This window comes from Salvelinus fontinalis, chromosome 4 (assembly GCF_029448725.1).
Source record: "Salvelinus fontinalis isolate EN_2023a chromosome 4, ASM2944872v1, whole genome shotgun sequence".
Classification (NCBI taxonomy): Eukaryota; Metazoa; Chordata; class Actinopteri; order Salmoniformes; family Salmonidae; genus Salvelinus; species Salvelinus fontinalis.
Window position 1 is genome coordinate 32978005 of NC_074668.1, and position 22826 is coordinate 33000830.

The window sequence follows — 22826 nt, forward strand, 5'->3', positions numbered from 1 at the left end:
AGGGGATTCTCCCTGAAGGGCGTGTTGTCGGGTTGACTGTCTGGGGAATTGAGAGACAGGTAAAGCAAGCACTCACTCACACTGCGTCGCCGCGCGCTTGTCCTAGTAACCTTCTGTTCGTTCCTGTCTCTATTCGTCTGGCTGTTCTTCAGTGGGCTCATTCTGCCAAGTTAGCTGGTCACCCCGGCGTTCGGGGTACGCTTGCTTCTATTCGCCAGCGGTTTTGGTGGCCTACTCAGGAGCGGGACACGCGCCGTTTCGTGGCTGCTTGTCCGGACTGCGCGCAGACTAAGTCAGGTAACTCTCCTCATGCCGGTCGTCTTAGACCGCTTCCCATTCCTTCTCGACCATGGTCTCAGATCGCCTTAGACTTTAGTACCGGTCTGCCTTCGTCTGCGGGGAGGACTGTGAGAGCCGCCAATAAACGTAGGATTAAGAGTCCTAGGTATTGTCGCGGTCAGAGAGTGTGGCTTTCCACTCGTAACCTTTCCCTTACGACAGCTTCTCGCAAGTTGACTCCGCGGTTCATTGGTCCGTTTCGTGTCTCTCAGGTCGTTAATCCAGTCGCTGTGCGACTGCTTCTTCCGCGACATCTTCGTCGCGTCCACCCTGTCTTCCATGTCTCTTGTGTCAAGCCTTTTCTTCGCGCCCCCGTTCGTCTTCCCTCCCCCCCTCCCGTCCTTGTCGAGGGCGCACCTATTTACAAGGAACGGAGGATCATGGACATGCGTTCTCAGGGACGTGGTCAACAGTACTTAGTGGATGGGGAGGGTTTCGGTCCTGAGGAGAGGAGTTGGGTTCCATCTCGGGACGTGCTGGACCGTTCGTTGATTGATGATTTCCTTCGTCGCCGCCAGGGTTCCTCCTCGAGTGCGCCAGGAGGCGCTTGGTGAGTGGGGGGGGTACTGTCATGTTTTGTCTTTGATCTTCATGTCTTGTCCCTGTGCTTCCCTCTGCTGGTCTTATTAGGTTCTTTCCCTCTTTCTATTCCTCTCTCTCCTCCTCCCTCTCTCCCTCCCCCGCTCTCTCTCTCTATCGTTCCGTTCCTGCTCCCAGCTGTTTCTCTTTCTCCTAACGACCTCATTTACTCTTTCACACCTGTCCCCTATTTTGCCCTCTGATTTGAGTCCCTATTTCTCCCTCTGTTTTCTGCTTCTGTCTTTGTCGGATTCTTGTTTGATGTTTGCTGTTCTGTGTCCTTGTTCCGCCCTATCGTGTTTTTGCCTTCATCAGATGCTGCGTGTGAGCAGGTGTCTAGTGGTCGCGTCTCCAGTCGTTCATCTCTACTGACGAGAGGATTTCAGTTTTCCTGTTTTGTTTTTACCTTAGATATATCAGGAGTATCGTTTTTGTCTAAGACTGGAATAAAGACTCTGTTTCTATTTCGTCGCTTTTGGGTCCTCCTTCATCAGCATAACACTATGATGTTTATGTGAGGGACACTGTACCAGTATATCAAATTTTCCAACAGTGTAAACTAGTTCGGCCTTCTGGTTGTTGTATCTGTGGTATTTCAACATAAGTATTCACATTTCCAATGGCCTTTAAGGCAGGCAGTATTATAGATGTTTGACATCATGTTGGTTTCTCGAAACTCTGTGGTCATTATGACCCTCAGGGATGGTTCTTTGTGATGCTCTGTGTTTTGACATTCACTCTGAGATCCCATCTCTCAGATTCATTGACATTTTAGACAGACAGTCATTCCACACAGGAGGACTGTTTAATCTAATACTCCAAAATGGCAAACAACTGAGCTCCTTTTTGTTCCAAACACTGCTGCCATTCAGGTCATAACGTCAATCGCTGGAGTAATTGGGCTGTCTTTTGTTTCTTCTTTTCATGTATAAATATTATAAATTGTGTTATCGCAGGAGACATACTGTATCTAATCATGATCCATTAAGAGTGGGATCAACATGCAGACTGTTTTGTTACAGACTTTGAAAGAAAACAGTTGGAGACAAACATCCTCGCAGTTCACAACCAAACACCACTACAATATCTGCTCTGAGGGAGGGATCAAGTCAAACAGCCACTGTGGCACACCCATCCCCAATGGATACTGCATAGGCACATGTAACTCATCCACTACAAAAATGCATGCTTTTATTAGAAAAGTCTAATTTATAAAGATATTCTCCTGTGCACATATGTGCAGATATGTGCACCAGGTCATTGATCTCTCCCTCTCTCTGCTGTGTCCACTGAGACGTTGGGCCCGCCCTGCAATCTCATTGGATACCACTGGGCAAGCCTCTTGCTAGCTGTCACTCAAATGCGAGGGGCTGAAGCTCATTACCTAGAACTCGCATTGCTAGGGGGCTGGCCCACGTGGGGGCAAATGTAGGGAAAATGGCATGGCGCAGTTTCAAGAAACTGTCGCTTTCAAACTAGGGATTAGTTTTTGAGGTAAAACAGTAATTCTGCTCATAGATTATGCATATATATACTACCCACCACTGCGACCTGTTCACTCTCATTGGCTGGCACTCGCTTCATACTCATCGCCAAACCCACTGGATCCAGGTCATCTACAAGTCTATGCTAGGTAAAGCCCCACCTTATCTCAGTTCACTGGTCACCATAGCAGCACCCGCAGCACGCATCCAGCAGGTATATTTCACTGGTCACCCCCAAAGCCAATTCCTACTTTGGCTGCCTTTCCTTCCAGTTCTCTGGTGCCAATGACTGGAATGAACTGCAAAAATCACTGAAGCTGGAGACTCATATCTCCCTCACTAACTTCAAGCACCAGCTGTCAGAGCAGCTCACAGATCACTGCACCTGTACATAGCCCATCTGTAAATAGCCCATCCAACTAGCTCATCCCCATACTGTATTTATTTATTTATTTTGCTCCTTTGCACCCCAGTATCTCTCCTTGCACATTCACCTTCTGCACATCTATCACTCCAGTGTTTCATTGCTATATCGTAATTACCTCGCCACTATGGCCTATTTTATTGCCTTACCTCCCTTATCTTACCTCATTTGCACACACTGTATATAGACTTTTTCTACTGTATTATTGACTTTATGTTTGTTTATTCCATGTGTAACTGTGTTGTTGTATGTGTCGAACTGCTTTGCTTTATCTTGGCCAGGACGCAGTTGTAAATGAGAACTTGTTCTCAACTAGCCTACCTAGTTAAATAAAGGTGAAATAAAAAATAAAAAAATATATAAACTACACATTGAAACATCCAGCACAAAGCAGAATGTTTAAAAAATACTTTCTTAGTCGCCAAAATACCAGAGCCCGACTGGGCAAAAACTGGTTGAATCAACATTGTTTCCACCTAATCTCAACCAAAAAAATCTGTGATGACATTGTATCACTGTGGAAAACTGATTGGATTAGCAAAAAGTCTTACATTTAAGGGCATTCCGTCTTTTGTTCACCCAACTTCTTTTCCCGATGAAATCACATTAGTTGGAATTCACATTAGTTGTAAATCAAAACTAGACATTTAACTGCTGTCTGAATCCAGTGTGGCATGTCTTTAACATTCAAATGCACTTCCAATTGCGGCAGTAACAATATCACTTCCATAGAATTCCAGCCTAGGTCTTTTTAGTATCTTTGGCAAAGCAACATTAACATTTAAAATAAAAACCGTAGCTAAAAGTATCTCCAGCCTATGCTTTTCTCTGTGTCTGTGCATTTGGCCTCCACCGTTCTCATTCCCTAATGGAGGATGGAGGACTAAATACTCAGAAATCAGCCAGAGCTGGCTGAACACATTCCCACTCCTAGAGTGCCAAACACAATCCAGCCTAATAAGGCAAAATCAGCTGTGATATCTGGTGAAAAATCCTGCTCCAGAACCTTGCTGCTTGCTGGAATATGTTTACTTTGAACACCCCACACATTCTTATCTGATTACAAACGTGCAAACACCATGGATGGGATTCCTCCAACAGTAAACTATAGAATAATTAAATAAAAACAGACACAATTTTACTCATCTAAATGCAATATGCAGTATATGAGTAATACATATCTGCAATGCTCCTAATGTCTGGTTTTAACCATATATAGGGTTGAAAATCCTAGATCAGGGCTGGATTAAGTAGAAGGCCTGGACAAGAGAGGAGATGAGAGAGGAATGTCAAGGCCTTTTTGCAATTGCATTTACTCAACTCCTGCATCCTCTCTCCTCAGTCCTTTCTGGCCTCTTTTTGAAAAAGGTCAATGGTAATCAAGGAGAGGCGGTGAGGAGAGGGAAATTGGACAAAAATGGGATTGTATAAAAAAAGACTCTCCTTCTCCAATCGCGCATCATCAGGCAAATTGTGTTTACAGGGTGGAATCCCAAAATAAATGTATAAAGTGATAAAAACAAATGTAGCTAGTGCAAGAAATGTTATAGATAACAGAATAAGTAACATATAATTTTAAAATGTTTTCGGAAAAAACAAGCTGATTCAAAGGGGCTGTGGCAAATTTCAAAACTCTTCTTTGAAGAGGTAGGATACACTTAAGCTTCCACGCCAAAAGGAGGCTATCGAGGAGGGGAGAGGACAGAGGACAGACTTTTTCCCAAACGAGAAAAGGTCCGTGAACTTGACTTCCGAGATATTTCTTGTACTAAGGATACCATGATTAAGTCACATATAGTTTGGAGTGCTCTATTCAACCTTGGACATTTGTCACAAATGCAATATATTTTTCCCTACATCCGCACCGAGCTAAAGGCTAGCGCTGCCGCTTTCAAGGAGCGGGACACTAATCCGGACGCTTATAAGAAATCCCGCTATGCCCTCAGACAAACCATCAAACAGGCAAAGCGTCAATACAGGACTAAGATTGAATCCTACTACTAGATGAGCGTCAGATGAGCTCTGACGCTCATCTGATGTGGCAGGGCCTGAAAAATATTATGGACTATAAAGGGAAACCCAGCTGAGAGCTGCCCAGTGACGTGAGCCTACCAGACGAACTAAATACCCTTTATGCTCGCTTCGAGGCAAGCAACACTGAAGCATGCATGAGAGCACCAGCTGTTCCGGAGGACTGTGTTATCACACTCGCTGCATGGCCAAGCATGACTCCAACGCCATCATTAAGTTTGCTGACGAAACAACAGTAGTAGACCTGATCACCGACAATGATGAGACAGCTTATAGGGAGGAGGTTAGAGACCTGGCAGTGTGGTGCCAGGACAACAACCTCTCCCTCAATGTGAGCAAGACACAGGAGCTAATCGTGGATTATAGGAAAAAGAGGGCCGAACGGGCCTCCATTAACATCGACGGGCTGAAGTGGAGCGGGTAGAGAGTTTCAAGTTCCTTGGTGTCCACATCACCAACAAACTATCATGGTCCAAACACACCAAGACAGTTGTGAAGAGGGCACGACAACGTCTATTCCCCCTCAGGAGACTGAAAAGATTTGGCATGGGTCCCCAGATCCTCAAAAGGTTATACAGCTGCACCATCGAGAGCATCCTGACCTGTTTCATCACCGACTGGTATGGAAACTGCTCGGCCTCTGACCGTAAGGCGCTACAGAGGATGGCGCGTACGGTCCAGTACATCACTGGGGCCAAGCTTCCTGACATCCAGAACCTATATACTAGGCAGTGTCAGAGGAAGGCCCAAAAAATTGTTAAAGACTCCATTTCGTTATTGTTATGTAGTTTTCTTGTGTTACTTTTTGATGTATATTTGTTTACTTAAGTTTATTTTGTAAATATTACTTATTTAGTAAGTAACTCTATTTCTTGAACTGCATTCACAGTAAGGTCTACACTTATTGTATTCGGCACATTTGACAAAAAAACATTTGATTTGATATAGTTCCGGTGATGGGAAATCTTAACACTACAACATACAATTACATTCTAGACGATTCTGTGCTTCCAACTTTGTGGAAAAAGTTTGGGGGAAGGCCCTTTCCTGTTTTAGCATGACAATGCCCCCATGCACAAAGCGAGGTCCATACAGAAGTGGTTTGTCGAGATCGGTGTGGAAGAATTTGACTGGCCTGCACAGAGCCCTGACTTCAAGCCCATCGAACACCTTTGGGATGAATTAGAACACTGACTGCGTGCTAGGCCTAATCACCCAACATCAGTGCCCGACCATTTCGCTAGACTCGCAATAACATCTGCTAACCATATGTATTTGACCAATAAAATTGACCTCACTAATGCTCTTGTGACTGAATGGAAGCAAGTCCCCGCAGCAATGTTCCAACATCTAGTGGAAAGCCTTCACAGAAAAGTGGAGGCTGCTATAGCACCAAAGGGAAGAACAACTCCATAATAATGCCCCTGATTTTGGAAGGAGACGATCGACGATCGTTAGATACAGAGATCAGTAGAGACACGTAGACTAATTAGATTGTGTCGAGACAACACACTACTTTGCAGAGAGAGAGAGAGGAAGACAGAGCTGGTGTTAGTTACAGGGACAGTGGATGATTATGTAGTGAGTCAGAATAGTGTTAGTCAGCATGGGGTCACTGAACTTCACCACACCCTGCTGCTGACTCCCAGGAAATCTATGGGACTTTTCCCTCACGGCCCAGAATAGCAACCGCGTAACTGAATAGAAAGGAGATGCGCAAATACAGTCCATAGGTCACATCAATAGATGTGTGTAGTCGGCGAAGATCAAGGGACCGACCCAATAACGTAAGGTTGCTGTACGTAACCCCGGTTCTATGACAATATGAGTGAGGTCACTTACTATGGGTTAAGCCTTCAATGGTTGTGGTCAATAAAGAACTCCTATCATACAACGTGTGTCGTAGACAGACCTCACACATATAAATCATAGAACTAGGATTACATTAGGTAAATCATTTCAAATAATAATTTGGTCACTCAGTATGGGATATGGAAAACTCAAGTAGCATTGGTATACTCTCCAAAACCAGCTAATCAACCCTCAGAGGCACCAAAACTAAGCAATGTACGTGCCAAAGAGGGTGCAGTGCCGTCCAGTCGGTAGAACCTCATGAAGGTATGGACGGTGCCCCAACATGCTAAATTGCTGATGTCTTGCAAGGAGATGCCTTTGAACAGTGCCCATGACGCACCCATACCTCTGGTGGAATGAGCCCTTAGGGATGATACACCCTTGCTTTTATAATCATTTATAATAGCATCCGCTATCAAGTCAAATTGTATTGGAATTAAGAAATATATAAATATTACGACGAGCAATGTCGGAGTGGCATTGACTAAAATACAGTAGAATGCAATATATACGTATGAAATGAGAAACAGTATGCAAACATTATTAAAGTGAATAGTGTTTCCTTTTTAAAGTGACCAGTGATTCCATGTCTATGTACATGGGGCAACAGCCTCTAAGGTGCAGGGTTGAGTAACCGGGTTGTAGCAGCGATGGCTGTTTAACAATCTGATGGCCTTGAGATAGAAGCTGTTTTTCAGTCTCTCGGTCCCAGCTTTGATGCACCTGTACTGACCTCACCTTCTGGATGATAGAGGGGTGAACAGGCTGTGGCTCGGGAGGTTGATGTCCTTGATGATCTTTTTGGCCTTCCTGTGACATCGGGTACTGTAGGTGTGCTGAAGGGCAGGCAATGTGCAGACCTCACCACCCTCTGGAGAGCCCAGCGTTTGCGGCCAGTGCAGTTGCCGTACCAGGCGGTGATAGTAGTGGAGGTGTTGTTTCCTACCTTCACCACCTGGGGGGCGGCCCGTCAGGAAGTCCAGGACCCAGTTGCACAGGGTGGGGTTCAGACCCAGGGCCCAGAGCTTAATGATGAGATTAGAGGGTATTATGGTGTTGAAGGCTGAGCTATAGTCAATGAACAGCATTCGCACATAGGTATTCCTCTTGTCCCGATGGGATAGGGCAGCGTGCAGTGCGATGGCGATTGCATCGTCTGTGGATCTATTGGGGCGGTAAGCAAATTGAAGTAGGTCTAGGGTGTCAGGTAAGATGGAGGTGATATGATCCTTAACTAGTCTCTCAAAGCACTTCATGATGACAGAAGTGAGTGCTACGGGGTGATAGTCATTTAGTTAAGTTACCTTTGCTTTCTTGGGTACAGGAACAATGATGGACATCTTGAAGCAAGTGGGGATAGCAGACTGGGATAAGGAGAGATTGAATTTGTCTGTAAACACTCCAGCCAGCTGGTCTGCGCATGCTCAGGGGACACGGCTAGGGATGCCGTCTGGGCCGGCCACCTTGCGAGAGTTAACACGCTTAAATATCTTACTTTGGAACTATCACGGAGAAGGAGAGCCCACAGTCCTTGGGAGCAGGGGTGTCTGTGGCACTGTGTTATCCTCAAAGTGGGCGAGGATGGTGTTTAGCTTGTCCGGAGCAAGACGTCAGTGTCCACTCGTGTCTGAGCCGTTGAATTGTGACTCCACTTTGTCTCTGTCCTGACAGTCTGCCTGTTTGATTGCCTTACGGAGGGAATCACTACACTGTTGGTATTCAACCATATTCCCATGCCGTGGTTAATTGCGGTGGTCCGTGCTTTCAGTTTTGCGCGAATGCTGCCATCTATCCAAGGTTTTTGGTTTGGGTAGGTTTTAATAGTCACAGTGGGAACAACATCCCCTATACAATTCCTGATGAACTCAGTCACTGTGTCCAATGTGATGAACGCTGGTGAGAAATGGGCCTTCCTGCGTGGGAGAGTGCCCAAGAGTTAAAGAGCTCGCTTTTCTCAGGGCTCTTGTCGTAAAGCCTTTACTGGACAGCAGTGGAGGCTGGTGGGAGGAGCTATAGGAGGACGGGCTCATTGTAATGGTTACAATGTAGTAACTTAAACGATATCAAACACATCAAACATATGGAAACCACATGTTTGACTCCGTTCCTTTATTCCATTCCAGCCATTACAATGAGCTCATCCTCCTATAGCTCCTCCCACGAGCCTCCACTGCTGGACAGAGAGGAAAAGGGCGCAGGGTGAAAAGCTGATAGCTCCAAATAAAGGCAATGATAAGCTCTACTAACATTAGGCACAAAAGAGGGGTTAGGTTTCTAGTTAACCTTGGATATCCCCGTGGTAAAACAGGCAAGAGGGGTGAACTGACAGTGTGTGCAGCTCTACCGCTCGCTTTACGGATTTAATGGCTAAAAGTAAGACAGTTTTGAATGAGAGAAGTCTCATATCTGCACTTTCCAGTGGCTCAAACAACGACTGGGACATAGCCTCAAGTACAACAGATAGGTCCCAAGTTGGGACTAGCTGTTTGGACAACGGGCGTAAGTAACGTGCACCCTTCATAAAACAACAGATAAGGGGATGTTTTCCCACTGTGTCATTGTTGAAGTCTACAGTATATGGCAGGCAGAGATGGAGGCCAGAGACTTTAACAGTGGAGTAAGCCTTCTCCCTGTCCAGAAGCCCCTCCAGTAAGCAAAGTACCTCTGAAACAGAACACTGAAAGGGAATGGCCCGTTCCTGCTCGCACCATCTCTCAAACACACACAACTTAATATCATACAGTGAGCGCGTAGAAAGGGCCCAAGTGCTTTGATTAATTTCAACGACCCTAAGCAGTAGGCCTGTCGCATTAAGATTCATCCTCTCATGGGACAGGCCCGAGTGCCAGGGTGTCTAGATGAGGATGGAAAATCTCCCTGTGTAAAATAATTTCTGCTAACCACAGCCGTCCTGGCCTGGGGGCTACCGGGATAAGACAACCTCTGTTCCCTAACTCTGGCTAGAGTGGGGAGGTACAGACTCAGAGGGGGAAACATGTAAAGCTGTCCCCTTGGCCATGGGTACGCTAGCACATCCACCCCTAGTGGCACATTGTCATTTTCCATTGAAAATAACAACTGGTAGTGCGCATTTCTACGCGATGCGAAGAGATCTAGGGACGACCGTCCTTACAGTATTTCTCCCATATTTGGGCCACTACAAAGGGCTGAAGCTTCCAATATACAGAAGCACTGTAAGCAACTCAAGGTAATTTATGTGAGTAACACGGAGTTGTGGAGGCCACAATCCATTCACTGCTCTGCCCTGTGACAGAGGCGTCTGTCGTCACACCCTTTCCTTGCAGACACTACCCCTAGGGGAGTGCCTTTGACTAAGATCAAGGGATCCCTCCAGTGGCGGAGAGCCGAAACTCATGGTAGGGATGCTTTTATCTGGTGATGGAGGTGACGAAGGCAACGCAGACGTACAAACAGGACCCATGGCGGAATGTCTCTTATTATCAGCCACTACAGCGGGACTATTGATATGGTGGAGGCTATCAAACCCAATAAACGGAGACACGTTTTTGAGCGTGACCGTATGCCAAAGTCTGAACATGGAGATGCACTGGCAAAACGCAGTGACTCGCCTTTCCAATAGGGTGGCCTGGAACAAAATATAATTTATTCTGCCCCCCAGATATTCTATGATCTGTGTAGGCACCAAACAGCCCAGATATTCTATGTGCTGTGTGGGCACCAAACAGCTCTTTATCTGATTGATCCTGAAATCTAGCTCTGTGAGGAGGGTTGCAAGGATAGCTGTATTTCTCACTGCTTGCTGCTTTGTCTGGGCACAGAGCAGGTAACCGTCTATGTAGGTAGAGATTCTGAGCCCCCTGGACCTCAGAGGGGTCAGTTCCACGTCCACACATTTGCTGAAAGTCAGTGGGGCTAGTGAAAGGCTGATACTCATAGGGCTGGCCCTGAAAGGCGAACCTAAGAAATCTCCTGTGTGCTGGCAAAATGTTGATTGTAAAATAGGCATCCTGCAGATCAACTGTAGTGAACCCTTCGCCTTGACGAATGGAGCAAGACAGCACGTTGTGCATACGGAACGTGAACTTTTTAAAATAGCTGCTAGGGACCCGTAGGTCCTTTTGTGAACCAAAATGTAACGAGTGTAGAAGCCTAGTTGGCTTTCTTCTGCTGGTATTGCTCTGATAGCCCTTTAGGTGAAAAGAGAGGAGATTTCCTGCTCTAGTATTTGAGCCGAGTCGCGGTCGCTACTGACAACACCACTCTGACAGGAGACCACCTGTTTTTATCAATCTTAAACCTTGGTAACCATGGGCAAGACTGCATATTTGCACCAGTTCTCCACACTTGTGGCCAAATCGCTACGGACTGTAGCACCCCTCTGGTGGCATTATAGGGATTCACCTTTTGGTTATACTCGTGTTCTGTGCCCTTGGCAAAAATCTTGTGTGCAACAGTGGTATTTTTTTATTGAAAAGGCAGTGTTTGTGCACGGAACGGGTACAGTGCTTTGTGGCAACTGCTCCTCAGTGCTTAATTTGTACATTGGGAGGTGCCGGAACAAAAAGTGAGTACGAGAGGGGCTGACCTGAGGAGCTCTGAGGTACCGGAATGCACAAAGAAAATTAAACATTTAAAATATAGCATTGCATGCATATAATCACATTTGCGTAGTGGCATAAAGCAGTGGAGTAGAGGCACTTATGGAAGTTGCACACATGGGGAACATTTTTAGTAGCCAAGGGTCTGGGAAACGTGGCCTTTTCTAAACGCATTTCATGCAATTGTACAGAATTTTACATGACTGGAGACTTTGGGAGGATCTTTTTAAAAACTTTTTGGAGCTAAGATAGGCGATTAGCATGAGGTTGTAAGTAACAAGAAAACTTCCCAGGACATAGACATATCTGATATTGGCAGAAAGCTTCAATTCTTGTTATTTTATTTATTTATTTTACCGTTATTTTACCAGGTAAGTTGACTGAGAACACGTTCTCATTTGCAGCAACGACCTGGGGAATAGTTACAGGGGAGAGGAGGGGGATGAATGAGCCAATTGTAAACTGGGGATTATTAGGTGACCATGATGGTTTGAGGGCCAGATTGGGAATTTAGCCAGGACACCGGGGTTAACACCCCTACTCTTACGATAAGTGCCATGGGATCTTTAATGACCTCAGAGAGTCAGGACACCCGTTTAACGTCCCATCCGAAAGACGGCACCCTACAAAGGGCAGTGTCCCCAATCACTGCCCTGGGGCATTGGGATATTTTTTTTTTAGACCAGAGGAAAGAGTGCCTCCTACTGGCCCTCCAACACCACTTCCAGCAGCATCTGGTCTCCCATCCAGGGACTGACCAGGACCAACCCTGCTTAGCTTCAGAAGCAAGCCAGCAGTGGTATGCAGGGTGGTATGCTGCTGGCATGTTAATCTAACTGCACTGTCCAATTTACAGTAGCTATTACAGTGAAAGAATACCCTGCTATTGTTTGAGGAGAGTGCACAATTTTGAACATGAAAAGTTATTAATAAACAAATTAGGCACATTTGGGCAGTCTTGACACAACATTTTGAACAGAAATGCAATGGTTCATTAGATCAGTCTAAAACCGTGCACATACACTGCTGCCATCTAGTGGCCAAAATCTAAATTGCACCTGGGCTGGAATAATACATTATGGCCTTTCTCTTGCATTCCAAAGATGATGGTACGAAAAAATTACAAAAGAACGGTTGTTTTTTTCTTTGTATTATCTTTTACCAGATCTATTGTGTTATATTCTCATACATTCCTTTCACATTTCCACAAACTTCAAAGTGTTTCCTTTCAAATGGTACCAAGAATATGGGTATGTTAGATTTGGGTATGTCATTTTAGCCGAAAATTGGAAATCCTTAAGAGGTTTTAATACAGCAGAAATGATCGAAATTACAAGCTACTTTGACACTGACAAACTGAGAATCTGAGATCAATAAAAACTACCTTGTCTTGAATCCATAATTAGCCTAAGCTTAGGTGTGTGGAGACGCATATTGTAAACTACAATATGAGGAGGAAATTGTAATCCTGAACATGCTTTCCAGTTTCAATGACTCACCCGATGATGCACTACTCGCGGGTGATGGCCGATGCACTCGTGCCAAAAGGCAATCTCTCTTGTTTTACTTTGTAAAACAATATTTGGAATTTGATATAAGATTTTGGCAGCCTCTACAGACAGATTAGTCTTCTCTTTTCAGCAGGAGCCATTTACTTTCTAAACTGTTTTTTTTCCCACGATTGTATTTGAAATATTGCCAAAGGCCTGTTTTGTCTGCATGCTGTTCACTGGCAGATTTGCCTTGCGTTCCCAACTGTAAACTGTGCCTTGTTATTGGGCTACACACAATCCACAGCTAGACGCATGTTTTAAAGAAGCTATTGATAGTCTGTGGTTATATAATATGCCTTGTCGTGGAGTAGTAAGGTATTCTGAATTATTTCATTTATTTCTGAACAGACAACAGTGATTCTATAACTTTAGAAAATGTATTTTAATTTATCAGTGGTGCTGCTGCTCCTCCAGAACCCTTTGCGCGTTTATACTTGTATAAGGAAATAAATGATGAAGTGCGATGAGAGTTGCAGGCTCATGTCTATCAGAGCAGAGGGAGGGAGATATATAAAGTGAATCTCATTCTAGTTCTGTGAGAGATACAGGCACACTTCTAACATAGCCACGGCCACACATTGGTCTCAAACAGCGGTTACAATGTTGCAAACCAAATCTACATTTTCATATTACGTTTTTTAGGGGGGGGGGGGGGGGGGTTAATCAAGAGGCAACTCCAATGAACTTGTATCGTTCAAATTTGTATATTGCTAAATAATGTCACTGGATCCGGCCAAATAGGTTCCGGAACAAAACAGTCCAAAACGGAGAAGTACCGGATCCTGAAGAGAGTATTCAGAAGTATTTTGACCTCATAAGGAAGAACCCTAGTGAGGTGAGATGGAGCAACAGCGCGTTAGAAAGGAGCGGAGTCCCTCCTATTAGCTGTTGCTCCTGTCTGTCTACGGCTTTGCGTGAAATTAGTTCCTTATTGACCAAGCCCAACGAAGGCGCTACCCCTACTGAATGACCGAGCAATTATTTAAAATAGAACTTACAACAAAGCCATGACTATATTAGCTTTCATCTTCGCCGATAACTTTCAGGGAAACTTTTAACCTGTCTGGCCGAGGCGCTCCGCTAGCGGAACTCCTCCCACATTCCACTGAAAGGCATAGCGCGAAATTCAAAAAATATATTTTTTAAATATTTAACTTTCACACATTAACAAGTCCAATACAGCAAATGAAAGATACACATCTTGTGAATCCAGTCAACATGTCCGATTTTTTAAATGTTTTACAGCGAAAACAGCACGTATATTTATGTTAGCTCACCACCAAATACAAAGAAGGACAGACATTTTTCACAGCACAGGTAGCATGCACAAAGCCAACCTAACTAACCAAGAACCAACCAAACTAACCAAGAACAACTTCATCAGATGACAGTCTTATAACATGTTACACAATAAATCTATGTTTTGTTTGAAAAATGTGCATATTTGAGGTATAAATCAGTTGTACATTGCAGCTACCATCACAGCTACCGTCAAAAATAGCACCGAAGCAGCCAGAGTAGTTATAGAGACCAACGTGGAATACCTAAATACTCATCATAAAACATTTCTGAAAAATGCATCGTGTACAGCAAATGAGAGACAAGCATCTTGTGAATCCAGCCAATATTTCAGATTGTTTAAGTGTTTTACAGCGAAACACAATATAGCATTATATTAGCTTACTACAATAGCCTACACACAACCGCATTCATTCATCAAGGCACATTAGCGATAGCAATAGGCACGTTAGTGTTAGCGAATAAACCAGCAATAGATATACATTTTCACTAACCTTCATAAACCTTCCTCAGATGACAGTCCTATAACATCAGGTTAGACATACACTTATGTTTTGTTCGAAAATGTGCATATTTAGAGCTGAAATCAGTGGTTATCCATTATACTGCGGATATACTGCGGAATGTACGGATATTTCTATTAGACTCTCACCTATTCTGACCAAATAGCTATTCATAAACATTACAAAAAAATACATGTTATATAGTAAATGATAGTAACACTAGTTCTTAATGCAATCACCGTGTTAGAATTCTAAAAATATCTTCATTACGACATCCACCTTACGTTATAGCGAGAGAGTGCCCAAAATCTGGGCGCATAACTACTAGTATACAGTTCGACAGATATATGAAATAGCATCACAAAATGGGTCCTACTTTTGGTGATCTTCCATCAGAATGTTGGACAAGGGGTCCTTTGTCCAGAACAGTCGTTGTTTGGATTTAGAACATCGTTTTTCCCTCCTGATTTAGCAAGCACACTGGCCAAGTGGCTCGAAGCTCTCCTTTCTGAACAAAGGCACACAACGCAACACGCCTAACGTCCCGAATAAATTTCAAAAATCTAATAAAACTATATTGAAAAAACATACTTTACGATGATATGGTCACATGTATCAAATAAAATCAAAGCCGGAGATAGTAATCGCCTATAACGACAGCTATTCCGATGGCAAATCCAGGACCAACTTCGCGCCTTCCTAAAAACATAAAATGGGTGACACATCATTCCAAGAGGACGTATTCCATCTCAGACCAAGATAATCACTCCATTTCTTCTCTCACTGCATCTTGACATCCTGGGGAAGGTGTATGACGTGCATGTATACTCATACGTGTCATGCCCATTTATAGGCAGGCCCTTGAACAGAGCATCATTTTCAGACTTTCCACTTCCTGGTCAGAAAGTGTGCTGCCAAATGAGTTCTGTTTTACTCACAGACCAAATTCAAACGGTTTTAGAAACTAGAGAGTGTTTTCTATCCAATAGTAATAATAATATGCATATTGTACGAGCAAGAATAGAGTACGAGGCCGTTTAAATTGGGCACGTTTTTCCCCCAATGTGTAAATAGCGCCCTCTATCCTCATCAGGTTTAATATATTAACTCTAATCTGGAAGCCCTAAAAATAACTTATTACAAGAAAGTGTTTCACAACAGGATTTCTCTCACCAGCTGTGTTTTTGAGTCAAGTGTTGCATCAGGATGATTTTATGAAAAATGAGTTGGCACTCTATGTTTCTCTATGCATTGTCACCCAGACCTCTCCTCCTCCTGTCTGTGGTAGGAGGTTTTCTGTGACTGGGTCCAGCTCTAATCTCCTCCACTGCATTGTTATCCCAGGAAGTATGGTCGTCAGGACAGCCACAAATGACACCTTATGAGTTGTAGAACCTCTGCTACCAACAGTATCCACCACAACAGGCAGCCTGCCAGAGCCCCGCCTGGGTAGAGGGAGTGTCTAAGGCCAGGTGAAGTAACAATAGCAAAACTTTCCCTTTATATTGTCCTCATACCAAACATCATGGAAATATGTTTCAGCTTGAAAGAGAATGGGCGGAACTATGTTTCAGCTTGAAAGAGAATGGGCGGAACTCAACAATTGGTACAGTGATACAAACATTTGACATGTTATGTGACATAAATCCATCATAATGAAGTGTATTACCAAAAAGTACAGTACAAGGTAGTATCATAGCTTCAGTATAGTGAATTGGTGTGCAAAGTCACTTTATGGATAACTCGATTTGACCCTTAAAAAAGTGCACACAACTAGCCAAACGAGTGACATCCTCTCTATTGATTGTATTTCTATGACTGACCTCCTCCACTGGTTTCTGTGTGTAGGGCTGTGCTGAGCAGAAAGAGCAGGTTAATCATTGGCTCCATAATGTTGTTCCCAGCCATGAGAAGTCCTGCTCAGAGTTAGACTAATAAGGACACAGACCAAAACACAGACATGTTTGCTTAAGGTGGTGATTTTGTTTGTAGTGCAATACAGGTCCTAAAAACTTCTGGCCTTTCCTTAATATCAGGCTGCATAACATCCCTTCAACCCTGTCCTTTAATGGAGATGCTTCATTTTGGGGGGGAAACAACATACTCATGTCTGGCCTTCCACTACTACTCTCCAGATGAGTGGGAGGCAGGTAATGCCTTATCACATCATCTCACACAATGTAGTAAATTCCAGGGGATAAATTATGTAAGAAAGCAATAAACCTGAAATGATCATTAGTATGTTTTTACTTGAACAGGATGTTAGAAGATAATCACAAACAATCTGATCTTTTTCAAAAACCTGGGGGCTGACTCATCATCAGGTTGTTATTATAAAGATGTTCTCTAAAGGTTAATCACACACTCCTGCCTTGTCTCCAGACTGCAACTTGGCACATGTGAACACATTGCCATAGACCATACAAGGACCTGGACCCGGCCTGTTTATTACATGCGCTTATTGAGGGATACACACATTTATCAGAAAGAAACAAATCTGCCTCCTTGTATGGTGCTCCCTCCCCTCAGCCTGCTGCTTGGGGGAGCCAGGGCTTCCGTGTTACTTGTCAATAGAGACCCTACACAGCCTCACTTTGAGGGGGCCAATAATAATATGACTGCTGGACTAGAGAGGGATTGGAGATTTCAGGGCGGTTACTGTACTCATATTAGAGCTCACGCAGTGCTATGCAAGGTAGTTCAGCCCTTACACAACTACAAAAGAACAATCACAACCTTACACAGTGTAGGCAAATATGCCATCACAGTGCACACAAAAACACTCACACAGCCATATGGGTAGCTTTTTGTATATATGCAAAGCAGAGTGAGTATAGGCTGTGGTGATGGAGCAACAGATCTCAGGAGAGCTCAAATAGGATCAGTACAGGGTATAGAAATCATGCTGACATCCACAATAAGCCCCAAGATGAAGGGTGAACATGTCTGGAGCCAGAGGGCCAAGGAGCCCTGTGTTAAGTGCAGTGTCCTAGGGCATTGTCCCTGACAGGGATATCTATTTCCACACCGTTAATAAGGTAGCCCCCATGATTATAGTACAGTATACCCAAACCCATGGATAGAGCAGTGAGTAGTGACCATAATAACACAGCCCCCTTCTCTCATTCCCACCCTCTGTGTTCCTGTAATGTGGCAGGGGTGCATCAGAGCTGCCCTCTCCTCCACTCATTCACAAACCACAACTAAGACTGTTTCTCTAGGACAGTTCACAGCACAGACCTCATCACTGAGGGTAGCAGAATAAAATAGCCTTGTTCTGTCCGAATGAGACAACTTCAAGTACACTACACTGTACTGGATCTCGCTGTGTGGCCATCCTCTCAGTTTGCGTCTCTTTAAAAAAAACACTGAAAATTCCTGGGAAAGTCTGCTGCACTAATCCTGTGAAGCAAGCAAATAAGCCAGGAGCACATAGGCAAACAGGCAGGTTACTCAACCCTTCAATAAAAACAGAGCAAAGCAGAACCTACCACAGCCCCATGATCACATAGTAAGTTACTGTGTAAAATATCTGGCTATGTTGAAAAGTGTATCTAAAGTTATTTCATCCTACTTCCTCAGCATGGGAAAAGTTTAGGCTACTCACCTCTGATGAAGAATACCAGGGAACAACACACCTCTCAAAGTTCTATTTTCTCTGTGATGCATGTAAGCCCAATATGTTGTGGGCAGTCCCACTCTACTACCTCGCTCACTCACTCACTCACTCACTCACTGCGTCTTTCTCTCTCTCGCTCTCTCTCTCTCGCTCTCTTTCGACTACCTCCTCCTGTGAAGGACTTCCCGGTTGACAGGCATTGCCATGGCAACCCCTGGACCCTGTTCAAAAGGCACCCTCCTCTTGGCTTGTCAGCGCGGAGCTTCTTCAATGAAGAGTGCTCATCATAGTGATATTTCACACAGTGCAGGGTTAACCAAAGGGGAATGCTAATAGTTAATCACCTCCACCTCCCCAATACCCCACACTGCCCCTCTCTCTATCACCCACTCTCTCTTTCTCTCCCACGACTCCCTCTCTTTTGTGCTGCTGTTTGTGTCTTTTCTGGGGGCACATACAGGCTAGGTCTCTTTCCAGTTAAAGAGAGACGGGAGTGAAGAGGAGGGGAGAAAAATAACTCTCTCAGTCCAGGAGGGTTCTCTGAGGGTCCCCTGACATCATTAGTCTTTGAGGGGGTCAACCCCCATGGATCGCACTGACACTGGACCCACCACTTGACTCACTCACTCAGACACAGACAGACAGATAGACATACAGAGCTTGTCTTTCTCACATCCCCTGCCCTTCCCCAGATCATTTATATCCAGCTACAACAGCTTAGACTGAGGGGCACGATGACTAGAGAGAAACTATATGTGAGGGGAGGTGAATCCATTTGAATTTGCTTCAACCACTGACAGCTGATATACAGAATAATCCAGACATTCTGTATTCAGATATCCAGATTGCCTTTCATAATATGTAGCCCTTGGAGCACACAGACCATAGAACAAGTACATGAGAGAATACAGTAAACGGAACTACACAGTGTTAATGTACAAGCAGAGTGAAACACATGCTCTCAAATTCCTCAGTTGTTCTCTCTACCATACATGGCAAATTAGAACTAGGTTTTCCAGGTTGTCTGCAGTGTTTGCCAATGGAGAGGAACAGGATAAAACCTGAAGATTTACATGCTGTCATAACTGTTTCTGTCTCATATGTCTCAGGTACTGAGTTAGCCTTTACATGTTTCACATTGCAGGTACACTCACCTTTATTGCACTTTAACCTTTTAACCAATCAGACCAGCTAAAAACTAGAAATACTTGTGTGTGTGTGTGTGTGTGTGTGTGTGTGTGTGTGTGTGTGTGTGTGTGTGTGTGTGTGTGTGTGTGTGTGTGTGTGTGTGTGTGTGTGTGTGTGTGTGTGTGTGTGTGTGTGTGTGTGTGTGTGTGTGTGTGTGTGTGTGTGTAAGCAAGCCCCATGCCTCGGACAGTTTCAGGTTGGAATCGAAGGAGTCAGCTCTTTTTTAATAATTCAGCGGTCTGGCTTGGGACAGTGAAACTCAGGCAAATACCAGGCAGTGTCCACTTACTGAGTCTGCACCGCTGCTCCGGAGATTATTTTTGCCAAAGGAAAATTTGTTTTTTCACCCCTAGAAGAAGGAACGCTTCTGGATAGTTTGTGCTGTAGTGGAAGAGGCTATAGGGCCCAGTTAGAGCCGTCAGGCAGGCACAGTCCCCCGCTGTGACCCAATCCTACACCCTGTCACTCTGTGGCTCAATGAGGTGCAAGAGGTGATTGCTGCTTTGGCCGAGGACCCAGCACCTCTCTCACAAACACACTCCCCCCTCCCTCTCTTCTTCTCTCCCATACACATTTCTGTTTCCATCACTGTCATTTTGTCTGTACCTCCCTCCAGTGATAAATATTATATTCGGAGGGATGGGAACTGTAGCCTGTTTTTTCCACTGTCCCGCCGAGTCCATAGTGTGGTATTTGTAACAGTGATGGGATTCTAATGAATCAACCCTAGCAACTCTCAGCTCTGTGCCAGACTAGTAAATCCCGCCTAGCAACGTTCAAACACATTCAAACCCTGTTCTGACTCTGTGCTATGTTCCAATATGTTCAGTATGTTTCTATGAAGCAATCATACCCATTGCATGGGTCATTAAAATCCCATGCAACAACCAAAGACCATACCAAGTGAGGGGATACATCATGACATAAAGCTCTGTTACATAACAGTCAACTACCTAACTTGAGGATGGCTAACGGCTGGGTACTTTTTCTACTGGTTGGGGAAAACATTTCCCAGTGAAGCTCTAAACTATCTGAACATTCATCATGCATTTGGAAACAAACTGCCTATAAAACAAGCCATTTGGTTTCAATCAAGCATTCAGATTTTAGAGAGATTTAATAACTAAGAGTATAATGTAACTAAATATTGCTTAACACTGAAAGACATCCAATAAAGTGAAAGAACTGTCAGTTCATCTGTTTTTCTTTCTTAGGTGACCTTTGCCTACATCAGGGGGTTCCCAACCTAGGGGGCGGGACCTTCCTTGAGAAAAATGTTATAATAATACTCATCATAATAATTCGCAATTGTTTATACCGAGCTAAAACGATGCATAATTCCACAATGCTTTAGGCTAGAAACAAGCTGTAAAATGCCAGAGAAAGACACAGCTCTGATAGACTTGGAAATATCATTAAGAAGCTGAGCTATGACCTAAATTCGAGGAGTAAAACAAATGCTTTGACTCTTGGGAAGTAATCTTATATAATGTGTGACTCTGTCACTATCAATTGATCTAATCACTTTCTGTAAAAGAGAATATGTATAATTAAATTGAAGGTTCATTTAAATTATTATAATAAAACATATTTGGTAGCAGAATATTATTTGGAGAAATTGGGTCTGAACTTGAATTTCCTTGTCCATTATTATTAAAAGATGTAATGAATCTTGTTAAACTATGTAGAATTGCAGGAAATTAGCCATAAAACAACAACATTTCCTAGGTCCCTCAAATTAAACAAAATCAAGCTTGTGGTGTTTTTAACATAGGCTAACTCAGTAAGCAATAATAAAAAGGCGGGCCTTGGGAAAAAAAGTCTCGGAACCCCTGGCCTACATGGTCATCACCGTCACCCATACAGCCAGATATACACAGTGACAGTGTTGTTAAAATGCCTTTCAGAAGGACACAACAGCACCATGGGGGTTGTTTGTTGCTTTGCATGTAAACACCACTCTGGTCAGCGGTTGGTGCATCCCACAACCGTATGAGCCATACAGACTGATGATGAAGCTAACCATTCACATGCGTACCTCTGCCTATATTAGACTCTCCTCTGGGGGAATGCTTGTCTCCTCTGGTATGGGAGGTAAGCTATGATAAGAACCCTCTCTCTTTCAGCACCAGAGCTCACAGCCCTCATGCACCCTGAGTATCAGAGTAGACGAATGGACACATGAAGATATGCTTGTCGTGGATGTTGGCCCAAAGAGGAAACCCATTTGGAGCTAACCCATCAAGGTTAGCTACTTCCAGTATAAAGAGCCCAGCTAAACGAAGACAACAGGGATGGTTTAAAATACACATGTGGGATCTTCATTTGAGCCAGTTTGCTACAGCAGTAAGGTAGTCCTGCAGCAACAGGAAGTGTGAATTATTATGTGGATTAAAATTAATAGACATTTTTGTAGGGGTTGATACATTTTTCTCAGCAACAAAAGAGAGATCAAATGAAGATCCTACTGTACTTCTGTCCTTGTAAGCCCTTAGATGGGTTCAGTTCCCTTTATGTTTGGTAATAAATGTATCATGATAAAACACTGATGTGTTGAAGGAATGAACATATTAACGTATACAGTATGTACAAATGAACATGCACAGTATAACCAGAGGTGCAGTACTGAAGTGGTTACATTCAGCATAGCTCTCAGCCCAAAACAACAGCCACAACATCAGAAAGCTGTCTTTCCGTGGAGGAGGTCTGATTCCTATCTGCTCAACCAAAGACAGATAGCTCCTTCCTAAGACAATGTTAGAACCCTACAAGAACTATTCGGCTGCAACTCAACTGTTGCACAACAACGTTCAGACAAAAAGTAATTGACATGCATGGAGAACTAAAGATTAACACAGTTCAAGTGTATAATCCGGTCATTACGCTCCTGATCTCTTCAGCCCTCTAGGTGATAGAGCCAGAGTGAGCGGGAGAGTCTGATGACATGAACTGTTTGTGTTTTAGTCTTGGCGTGGAGCAGCAGAGACAGACAGAGAGAGTCGTACTTACAGATCAGTGCAGCGCAGGCCGAGTAGAGAGGTCTTCTTGGTATAGTACAGAGGGAGAGAGAAAGAGAAGGAGGGAGGGAGAGAACCACTGCTGCTGGCCAACAGGGTGTCTTTTATCTTCTGCGAGTGACTCAGCTTGTGTGTGTGTGTGTGTGTTTTGTGTGTGTGCAACACCCCTCACTCCACTCTACAGCTCATCAGGGACTCCGTAATAGTTTCCATCTGCAGCTGGAAATAATAGAAATTCCCATGCAGGCACAGCCTCAGTGGAACCGCCCTTTTGTTTTTCATGAGCAGGAACAGAGGAGGCCATTTTCACATCAACCTAAATATGCAGACTTGTGTTTGAGATCAATCCAGTAATA

At 44.0% G+C, this 22826-nt stretch overlaps 1 protein-coding gene across 4 annotated transcripts in view; it reads right to left on the bottom strand.

The window, feature by feature from the left end:
• Positions 1 to 22826, bottom strand: part of LOC129853570 (vinexin-like) — a 52502-nt gene extending 29676 nt beyond the window's left edge. The window contains exon 1 of one of the 4 annotated variants that reach the window (XM_055919744.1): positions 22463 to 22826. The gene's annotated coding sequence lies outside the window, so the exon portion shown is untranslated. Of the gene's footprint in view, positions 1 to 16469; positions 16574 to 18253; positions 18358 to 22462 lie in introns of those variants that run through there. The other 3 variants (XM_055919741.1, XM_055919742.1, XM_055919743.1) reach the window with 3 other exon arrangements.